Source organism: Mandrillus leucophaeus, unplaced genomic scaffold (genome assembly GCF_000951045.1).
Source record: "Mandrillus leucophaeus isolate KB7577 unplaced genomic scaffold, Mleu.le_1.0 Scaffold595, whole genome shotgun sequence".
Lineage (NCBI taxonomy): Eukaryota > Metazoa > Chordata > Mammalia > Primates > Cercopithecidae > Mandrillus > Mandrillus leucophaeus.
In genome coordinates this window covers 335,469-345,867 of record NW_012106419.1, presented here as the reverse complement: position 1 = coordinate 345,867, position 10,399 = coordinate 335,469, and the positions used below count along the sequence as shown (strand labels likewise).

At 45.1% G+C, this 10,399-nt stretch overlaps 1 protein-coding gene across 1 annotated transcript in view; it reads right to left on the bottom strand.

Annotated features, from left to right (window-relative positions):
• Positions 1-722, bottom strand: part of CSRNP1 (cysteine-serine-rich nuclear protein 1) — a 12,990-nt gene extending 12,268 nt beyond the window's left edge. Inside the window, exon 1 of the mRNA XM_011999467.1 lies at positions 617-722. The gene's annotated coding sequence lies outside the window, so the exon portion shown is untranslated. The remainder of the gene's footprint in view (positions 1-616) is intronic.
• Positions 723-10,399: the final 9,677 nt, after the last annotated feature.

The following is a 10,399-nucleotide window of genomic DNA, read 5'->3' as shown; positions in this document are numbered from 1 at the left end:
GACGACTCAAGCTGGCACAGCCGGGAGTAGAGATCCCCCCTCGCCCCACCGCCCCAGCTTACAGATGGGTAGACTGAGGCCGGGAGCAAGGCCAGGGGCTAGACAGTGGCACAGCCGACGTCTCCCGTACGCTCTCCACCCCCACCCCTCTAGAGGGAGTTTATTATATTCCAATCTAAACGTTCCCTCCTCCGCCCCCAACCTACCACCCACCCCCAGATCCGTCGGAAAAGTAAACTGTGGCTGGAGAGGAATCTGGGGTGTGTGGGGAGCAGGGAGGCGGGGAGCGGGAAGGATGGATGTAATCAGTGGGCCTGAACTTCACCCCTGCCCACGGGCCAAGAGACCCTTCCCTGCAGAAGTTCCAAACTAGGGGTTCTTGGAACTAGCTTCCCCACTCCCACCTCAACCTTCCCTTAAAAAAATAAAAAGTCTGGTTTCTTCCGGGCCAGATCTTGGCCACTTAAAATGGCCCACTGCCTTCTCTGCTCCCGCCAAGGCCTTTCCTGACTCGGGGCCAACCCTCCCGGTACGACTTGCCCCGGCAACCAAGTCCTGGCCTGGGAGCCCACCCTCAGCCCCACTTCCCAACCGCAGGTACGGGTCTACCCATCACCTCGAGCGTTTCCACCCTCACGCTTTTGCTGCAGCCGGTCTTCTCAACTGGAATGCTCTCCTGCCCTCTCTCTGCTTACCAGAATCCCAACGCTTTTAAGGGCTCAGCTTGCACTGCCTCCTCCAGGGAGCCTTCGTGGGAGCCTGACCCTCCCCCTCCCAGTCCTGCTCCCGCTGCATTCTGGGTTCTTCTGACTGTCCTAGATGAATGCTGTCAGCCACTAGCCCAGCCCTCAGGATTCCATTCTACCTTCCTCCAGGTTGGGGGTGGGGGTGACCTCCTGGCCTGTTTGAATGGTATCTGGGGTGGAGACGATGGTGAGAGCCCCTCTTCAGCCTCAGATGTGTATGTAGAATGGCAGGGGTCTGCTCCACTTTACCTTTCCTGGAAGAACAATAGGAGGAAAGCAGGTTGGGGGAAGATAAAGGCCCCTGTCCTTCCGGATGCGTTGAGTGTGTACCTGGGGGCCCGCAGGGGGAGGTGTCTGGGCAGCTGGAGCCAAGCTTCCAGTGGCCTCTCAGTACCCTCCTGATGAAGTCTCAACTCCTTGGGGCCTACAAAACCGGAATAATCTGGCCCTTTCTCACTTTCGCAGTCCAGCCTCTCTCTTCATACCCTCATTTCCCACTCCCTCCCCCGCGACCATTTCAATGCCATTAATGTGTGAACGTGTTTTGTTGGTTCATGTGCTTTTTTTTTCCCCCTCGAGATGGAGTCTCGCTCTGTTGCCCAGGCAGGAGCGCAGTGGCTCCATCTTGGTTCATTGCAACCTCCGCTTCCTGGGTTCAAGCGATTCTCCTGCCTCAGCCTCCCAAGTAGCTGGGATTACAGGCATGCGCCACCACCTCTGGCTAGTTTTTTTGTATTTTTAGTAGAGATGAGGTTTCACCATGTTGGCAAGGCTGGTCTCGAACTCTTGACCTCAGGTGATCCGCCCTCCTCGGCCTCTCAAAGTGCTGGAATTACAGGTGTGAGCCACCGCGCCTGGCCAGTTCATGTGCTTGTAACATTAGTCCTTCTGCATTCGGTTTTATTTTACACATGAGGTATGATTCTGTCCCAGCCTTACCTGTACATTTCCACCTCACACCCCTGATGACTGCTCTCCAGCCCTGTTGGCCAGTGGTCAGTTCTCAGAGTATGTCCTGTTTTAAACTTTCAAGGATGCTGATCCCACCTCGCACCTGCCTTGCACCCACTTAGTTGTGTGGTTTCCTTGTGCATTTCCTTGTGTGTTGTCTGTGAGCAGTGGGAGGGCAGGAGCAATGTTGGACTTGATCACTGCTCTATCTGCAACGCTTGATAAGAACTTGTTGAGTAAACTAAACATGTGCCTAGTAAATGGGTAAAGTTGCTAGGGCTCAAGGAGAGGGCAGGGCTGGAGGTGGCAGTGGATGGATACACAGCTAGCACACTGAAGCTATGGTGTAGCTGAGAATGCGCAGGAAGGAGCTTAAAGGCTACAAAGCTGGGCGTCTGTTGCTAGAGGTGACTCCACTCTCAGGGCTTTAAGGGGTAACCCCCCAGGCCACCCATCCTCCACCACCCACCTCAGACCTCAGCTGTGCTTTCACTGTGGCTGCTGGCTGCAGACGTTGCTGGTCCCAAGGAATCCTTTCCACTGCCTGCCTTCCTGCCTGCTTCTAATCTCCAGGCCAAGTTTCCAGCAGAAGAGGGGTTTCCATGATACCCAGAAGTGATGTTCTAGTTTGGTTTCTGTCCCTGACTCTCCCTTCCCCTCTCTCTCTGGCCTTTAGCTTTTCAATCTGTAGAAGGGAGGCATTGGACAAGAGAACCCTCACCAGCTTCAACATTCCTTGACTCAGTTTCTAGAAGATGCTGCCTGCTTATTGGGGAACTGGGCAGGGTTGGGCACTAGAATTAACGAGGGTCTCTCATGCTGCCTATGTTTGCATCCTATTGGGTTGTATACTGGGGAAACCAGATGAGATAGAAATCAGGCTAGGAAGTTGGCTGGTGAGGGCTGGAGTGGTGCTTAGAGTGGGGAGTCTAATGGAAGAGAAAAAGAGAACAAGGGAAAATACAGGAGAATAAAAAGAATCAAATAAGTGATGTGTGTTCTCCAGAAAAGCATCTCCCTGTCCTGGGATGGACTCGCCAGATGTTCCCCAGATGTTGCTGATGATGGGAAACATCTCCCTCTGGGATCCCAAGTAAACTCTTCTTATTCATGGAGAAAAGAAAGGTCTGTTCCAAAGCAATAAGGGTGGGGTCTGGAGCAGCATCCATCTGTGGTTATGGCATATATATAGGCAGAAACACACTCACACATCCTCAAGGAATTTCTGAATACTTGGAAGAGTCCTAACAGTTTCTCCAACATTCAGCATCCATGAACCACCAATTTTAGGTAAATAAAAATTATCACAAGTTTTAAACAAAATTTTTTAAAATTAAAAATTAATGCTTTATTCCCATTAGTAAAGCTAATATCAAAGGAACTAACAATATTAAATATGACAAAATTGAGAATTGACCAGATCCGTTGTAAATTGTTCAGGCTGGAGTGTAGTGGCATGATCTCAGGTCACTGCATCCTCCGCCTTCCGGGTTCAAGCAATTTTCCTGCCTCAGCCTCCCGAGTAGCTGGGACTACAGGCACATGCCACCATGCCCAGCTAATTTTTGTAGTTTTAGTAGAGACAGGGTTTCACCATGTTGGCCAGGCTGGTTTCGAATTCCTAACTTCAAGTGATCTGCCCGCCTTGCCCTCCCAAAGTGGTGGGATTTCAGGCATGAGCCACCACACCTGGTCCATCGTACATTGTTGATGAGGGGGTGAATTGACACAATCAGGGAACTGGGCAGGTTTGGGCACTTGAGTTAATGAGGGTTATAATTGGAAACAATTGGAAATATTTCCACTATTCAGTATATACCCAGGAGAAACAAGGCGCTTATACACACCAAGAGACATTTAAAAGAATGTTATAGCAGTTTTATGTATGTTTTCAGCCCATAACTGAAAACAATGCAAATTCCACTAATAGGTAAGTGAAAATTAATTGTTATCATATAATGGGATATTACACAACAATGAAAAATAACAAGCTATTGCTTCATACAATACTATGGTCTGAATGTCCCCGCGAAAACTCAGATTGAAATTTAATTGCCATTGTGTCAGTACTGGGAGGTGCGACCTTTAAAAGAGGAGTAACTATAATTCCACTTATTTATATTTAATGTTAAAACAGGTGAATTAAAGCACAGTGATAGATAATGTTGCCTTGGGGATATTGACTGGCAAGGGGCACAAGAGCCTTCTGGGGTGCTAGAGATGTTCTATATCTTGATCTGTGTAGCAGTTGGACAGGTATATACATATGTAAAGATTCAAGTTCCTTATTGAAGATTTGTTCACTTTAAGTTTTACCCTGATTTTTTTTTTTTAATAGGGGAGAAGTTAATGACAATCATAGTGCCATTACTGTGAAAAAGGAGCCAGTGTTTTCAGCCTTTCACCAATAATCTATCTCTAGACCAGTGAGGTATATCTGGGGTCCACAGGTCAGGTTCAGCTGTTTGGTTTCTCTTCATCTAAATTGGCGTGATGGTCTGGAGAGTTTTCCAACACCTACAGCCAATTATCTGATTCTCCAGACACCAGCTGGGTGTTCAACAATTCAACTTGAACACTAACTTCCCAGCATTAGTGCAGACCCCACAGCTTGAGGGCTCAGTCCCACAAGACTGACCATTCATCTCAGACCCTAGTCACAAGTTCCAAGCCTATTGTACTTCTGACCAACCAGCTATAGCTGGAGTTCCCACAGCCCCCTCCTAAGGTTCAACAATTTGCTGAAATGGCTCACAGAACTCAGGGAGGTGCTTTACTTACCAGTTTATTATAAAGAATACAAACGAAGAGCCAGACGACAAGAAACAGATGGTAAGGTTCAGAAGTGTCTGGAGCCCTGGGGTGTGCTTCCCTCTTGGTATGTGGACGCATTCACCAGCCTGGAAGCTCATTCCATCTTATCATTCAGGAGTTTCTGTAGAGATTAATCTCTAGACCCCTTCCCCCTCCCGGAGGTTGATGGGTAGAGTCGAAAGTTCTAGCCTTCTAATCCCTTGGTCTTTCTAGTGACCAACCTCATTCTGAGGCTAAGGGCCCCACCCTTAATAACTTTATTATAGTAGCATAGACTCAGGTGTAACTGTAAGGGGTTCCTGAAGGATAAATCCTATCACTCAGGAAATTCCAAAGGAACTCTGAGCAAGAAAGTAGGGACGAAGACCAAATATATTTCTTATTTTGTCGCAGATGGGTAAGAATTTTATTCCATTCATGACTCTCAAGTGCAAGAAGCTTCAAGTTATTTTTCATCTAAGAGTTTCATAGTTTTAGCTCTTATGTTTAGGTCTTTAATCCATTTATACATTTTGTATGATAATAAGGTAAGGGTCCGACTTCATTATTTTGCATATGAATATCTACTTTTTCCAGCATGATTTGTTAAAAAGAAATCTGCCCCCCGCAATCAAATCCGAGCAGCTGAGTCTCAAGGGGAGCTTCCCCTTCAGTCAGCAGAGACACTCTCCTGTGTGCCATCCCAACCCCACCCCTCTGAGGTCTATGTGAAGACTGGGGATGCCTTCACCTGTCTAGGATGACCTAGCTGTCTGATTTTCAGTCCATACTGTCTGCTTGTGGCTAATATTCTCCTTCTCCAAGCCCGTGGATCCACTGAGCATAGACGATGGGCCCTGCTGTTTCTGAGCCATCCTTGGTTGTGCAGAGGGAAGGGAAGACTCTTTGATGAGGCTGCAAATAGGGGCTAAGGTCCTGGCTCCTTAGGGGGCTCAAACATTCCTCTCTGGACAACCCCACCCCAACGACCTCCTCCTCTCCGTAGTCCTGAGGGGAATTCTGCTCCTCTCCACCTTGCCTTTTACTCTTCCTCCTCCTCAAAGGAACTGCCCTCTCTAGGCTTTCTTCTTGGTTGGAGACCCACCCTGGCCCTCTCAACAGGCTAAGGCAATTGTTCTCAAGTTCTAACCCCTGACCATCAGCATCAGCATCACTGGAGAAGCTGTTAGAAACGCAGATTCTTGGATCTTTCCTAGACCTACTGAATCAGAAATTCTGCAAGTGGGGCCCAGCAACCTGGGTTTTAACAGGCCCTCCAATTGATTCTTATGCACATCAAATTTTGAGGCCCACTGAGCATTGCATTGGAAAGCAAAAATGAGGAAAGGAGACTGTCTTAAAGCACATTTCTTGAACATTTCTTATTTATCTAAATTGGAAGACTTCTGTGCATAGATCTGTAGGTTAAAAATCCAAGCAGTTGAGTTCTGGGTCAAAGGAATTTGAAAGACATTGCCAAATCACCATCCCAAAAATTGCATCAATTTCACTCTCAACCAATAATGTCTGAGGGTGAGTGTTTCCCAACACCCTCCCTGGCACTGGGTGCTATCAAACTGTGAATCTCTGCCAATCTGATGGGAGAAATAAATCTTACTATTTCAATCGGCATTTTTCTTTTTACGAGTGAAGTTGAGGCTTTTAAAAGCCATTGCTATTTCTCTGTAAACTGCTGGTTTATATTCCTTACTCATTTTGTATTGAGTTGCTTTATGTCTTTGAGGATGAAGGAGGTGAGCTTGTCTGTCTGTCACACAGTAGTACTTACTATTGGTTTGTCTCTCATCTTGCTTTATAGAATGCTTTACCGTACAGAAGTCTTTTTTTGTTTGTTTGTTTGTTTGTTTTTTGGTTTCTTTTTTTGAGACGGAGTCTCGCTTTGTCACCCAGGCTGACTGGAATACAGTGGCACAATCTCAGCTCACTGAATTCTCAATCTCTAGGGTTCAAGCAATCCTCCCACCTCAGCCTCCCAGGTAGCTGGGACCACAGATGCATACCACCACACCCAACTCATTTTTTTTTTTTTAATTGCTTGTAGAGACCAGGTCTTGCTATATTGCCTAGGCTGGTCTTAAACTCCTTGGCTCAAGCAATCTTCCCACCTCAGCCTCTCAAAGTGTCAGTATTACATGCGTGAGCCTAAATTTTTATATAGCCACATTTCACAAATGTTTACTTTAGGGATCCTGGATTTTATTTGCTGAATTCTCTATCATAATATTATAAATACATTTACTTATTTTTTATCTATGGTCTTATGGTTTTATTTTTAATATATATCCTTTATCCATCTGTAATTTATTTTGATTTAGGGAATAATGTTCCCATTATATTTTCCCCCAAATGGGTAGTTAATTTTACTACCACCTTTCTCTACTAATTAATGTCACCTTCAACATAAACTGAATTCTGATATGTGTTGGGATCTATTTCTGATTTTCTATTCTGGTTTATTGAGTTGTCTATTTCACCTTTGGGTACCACATTTCTTTACAAATTATAATTTCATAATATTTTTTATCATCTGATAGGTCTAGCCTCATCTCGTTGCTTTTCTTTTTCAGGGCTTTCCTGGCTCTTATTTATTTCCTCACTTGGTTGTCGTATAATTTTTGACAAGTTCCTCACCTAATGAACAAATCTGATGGGTATTTTGATTAGAGTCACAGTAAATAAATGGATTAATTGAGAAAGCACCGACATTTTTTATTTTTAAATTTTTTAAATATGGAGTTGAGGTCTCACTGTGTTGCTCAGGCTGGTCTCAAATTCCTGTCCTCAAGTGATCCTCCCTAAGTTCTGGGATTACAGGAATAACCCACTGTGCCCAGCCAGCACTGACATTTCTATAATATTGAGTCTTTCTATTCAAAAGCACAGAATAGGCCGGGCACAGTGGCTCATACCTGTAATCCCAGCACTTTGGGAGGCTGAGGTAGGCAGATCGCCTGAGGTCAGGAGTTCGAGACCAGCCTGGCCAACATGGTGAAACCCCGTCTCTACTAAAAATACAAAAATTAGCTGGGTATAGTGGCAGGCCTCTGTAATCCCAGCTACTCAGGAGGCTGAGGCAGGAGAATCGCTTGAACCCAGGGGGCAGAGGTTGCAGTGAGCCAAGATTGCGCCATTGCACTCCAGCCTGGGGGACGAGAGTGAGATTCCGTCTAAAAAAAAAAAAAAAAAATTAGCCAGGCATGGTGGTGGGTGCCTGTAATCCCAGCTACTTGGGAGGCTGAGGCAGGAGAACCGCTTGAACCTCGGAGGCAGAGGTTGCAGTGAACTGAAATCACACCACTGCACTCCAGCCTGGGTGACAAGAGGAAGACTCTGTCTCAAAAGAAAAAAAAAAAAAAAGAAGCACAGAATAGTCTGGGTACAGTGGCTCACACCTGTAATCCCAGCACTTTGGGAGGCCAAGGTGGGAGGATCACATTCATCCAGAAGTTTGAGACCAGCCTAGACAACATAGGGAGAACCTGTCTCTACCAAAATTCAAAACTTTGTGGGGTGTGGTGGCATGTGCCTGTAGTTCCAGCTACTCAGGCGGCTACTCAGGAGGCTGAGGTGGGAGGATCGCTTGAGTCCAGAAGGTTGAGGCTGCAGTGAGCCGTTATCATGCCACTGCACTCCGGCCTGGGAGACAGAGTGAGACTCTGTCTCAAAACAAAACAAAATGAAACAAAACAAAATAAAATGAAACAGAAAACAAAAGCCCGGAATAGAATGTTCTCTGTATTATTTTATTTATTTTTATTTTTAGAGACGGGATCTCACTTTGTTGCCCAGGCTGCAGTACAGTGGTGGGTCATAGCTCACTGCAGACTCAAACTCCTGGGCTCAAGCAATCCTCTTACTTTAGATTCCCAAGTAGCTGGGACTACTGGCGTGCACCATCACATTTGGCTAATTTTGTTTATTTTTAGTAGTGGTGAGGCCTCGCTATGTTGCCCAGGCTGTTCTTGAATTCCTGAGCTCAAACCATCCTTCCGCTTTGGCCTCCCAAAGTTCTGGGAGCACTTTGTCCAGCCTGCTGTATAATTTTAATATTATCTTTGTAAAGGCCCTTATATGTCTTTTAAATATTTTTCTAAATATTTTATCTTTTTGATTGCCATTGTAACTGTAATTTCTTTCTATTATATATTTCTGATAGATTTTATATATATACATCTATATTATATATATATATAAAGTAAAGTAAAGGAGAACTACTGGGTTTTGTATATGAACCTTGGAAACTGCCATCATCTTGATTTTTTTTTTTTTTTTGAGATGGGGCCTCACTCTGTTGCCTAGTGGCACAGTCTCGGCTCACTGTAACCTCTGCCTCCTGGGCTCAAGTGATCCTCCCACCTCAGCATCCCTAGTACCTGGCATCACAGGTGCTCACCATCATGCCTAGCTAATTTTTGTGTTTTTTGAAGAGACAGAGTTTTGCCATGTTTCCAGGCTGGTTTTGAACTTTTGGGCTCAAGAAATCCACCTGCCTCAACTTCCCAAAGTGCTAGGATTACAGGCGTGAGCCACCGCGCCCGAGGCATCCGGAATTACTGTCTCTCTAATAGTTGTGCATTTTCCAATCACATCATCTACATATAAATTTGCTTCCTCTTTCCAATATTTACATCACATTTCTCTTTTTTGTCTAATTACACTGGCTTGAACTGCTACAGCCATGTTAAACGATAATGATCATGATGGCTGCTTTCATCTTGCTTTTTATTTTTTGGCTTAAAACAATAGAAATTTATTCTCTCACAGTTCTGGAGGCCAGAAATCCGAAGTCAAGGCGTTGGCACTGCTCTTTCCTTCTGGACACTCCGAAGGAGAACCGTTCCCTGCCTCTTTTGCAGTTTCTGGTGGCTGCCGGCCATCCTCAGCATTCCTTGGCTTGTGGCTGCATCCCTCTGGGCTCTGCTCTGTCTTCATGTTGCCTTCTCCTCTGCGGACATTTTATCCTCTTCTCTTCTGAAGACACCTATCATTGGATTTAGGGCCCACCTCAATCCATGATGATGCCATCAAGATTGTTAACAGAATTACACCCACAAAACTCCTTTCATACATTCACAGCTTCCAGGAGGACATTATCTTTGGAGGCGCCAACTTCAACCTGGTGCTTTTTCCTGAAATGACTTTTTTCTTTTTACATTTGGCTACTATGGTATAAACTGTTGTCCCATCCGAATGACCTGACATGCACTTGAAACATGTTTGAAAACACAACGTTTGTTAGTGCAGTCAGCTCTCCTCTGGAGCCTGTCACCTAATCTGTCACCTTACAGCTCTTTGTCTGATCCTTCTCTTACCTGGGTATAGGATGTGCCCACAATGTCAGGCCTTTTTGTTCTCTTTGTATATACAATTTTTTATTTCAATAGCTTGTGGGGTACCAGGGGGTTTTGGTTTCATGGATGAATTGTATAGTGGGGAAGTCTGAGATTTTAGTGCATCTCTCACCCAAGTAGTGTACATTGTACCCAATATCTCTCACCCCTTTTCCACCCCCGACTTCTGAGTCTCCAAAGTTTATTACACCACGCTGTATGCCTTCGTGTACCCACAGCTTAGCTCTCACTTATAAGTAAGAATATACAGTATTTGGTTTTCCATTCCTGAGTTACTTCACTTAGAATAATGGCCTCCAGCTTCATCCAAGTTGCTGCAAAAGACATTATTTCATTCTTTTTTATAGCTGGGTAGTATTCTATGGTATATATGCCACATTTTCTCTATCATATCTTTGCAATTGTGAATTGTGCTGCTATAAACATGCATGTGCAGGTGTCTTTTTCATATAATGACTTCTCTGCCTTTGTGTGGATACCCAGTAATGGGACTGTCGGATCAAATGGTAGATTTAGTTCTTTAAGAAATCTCCATAC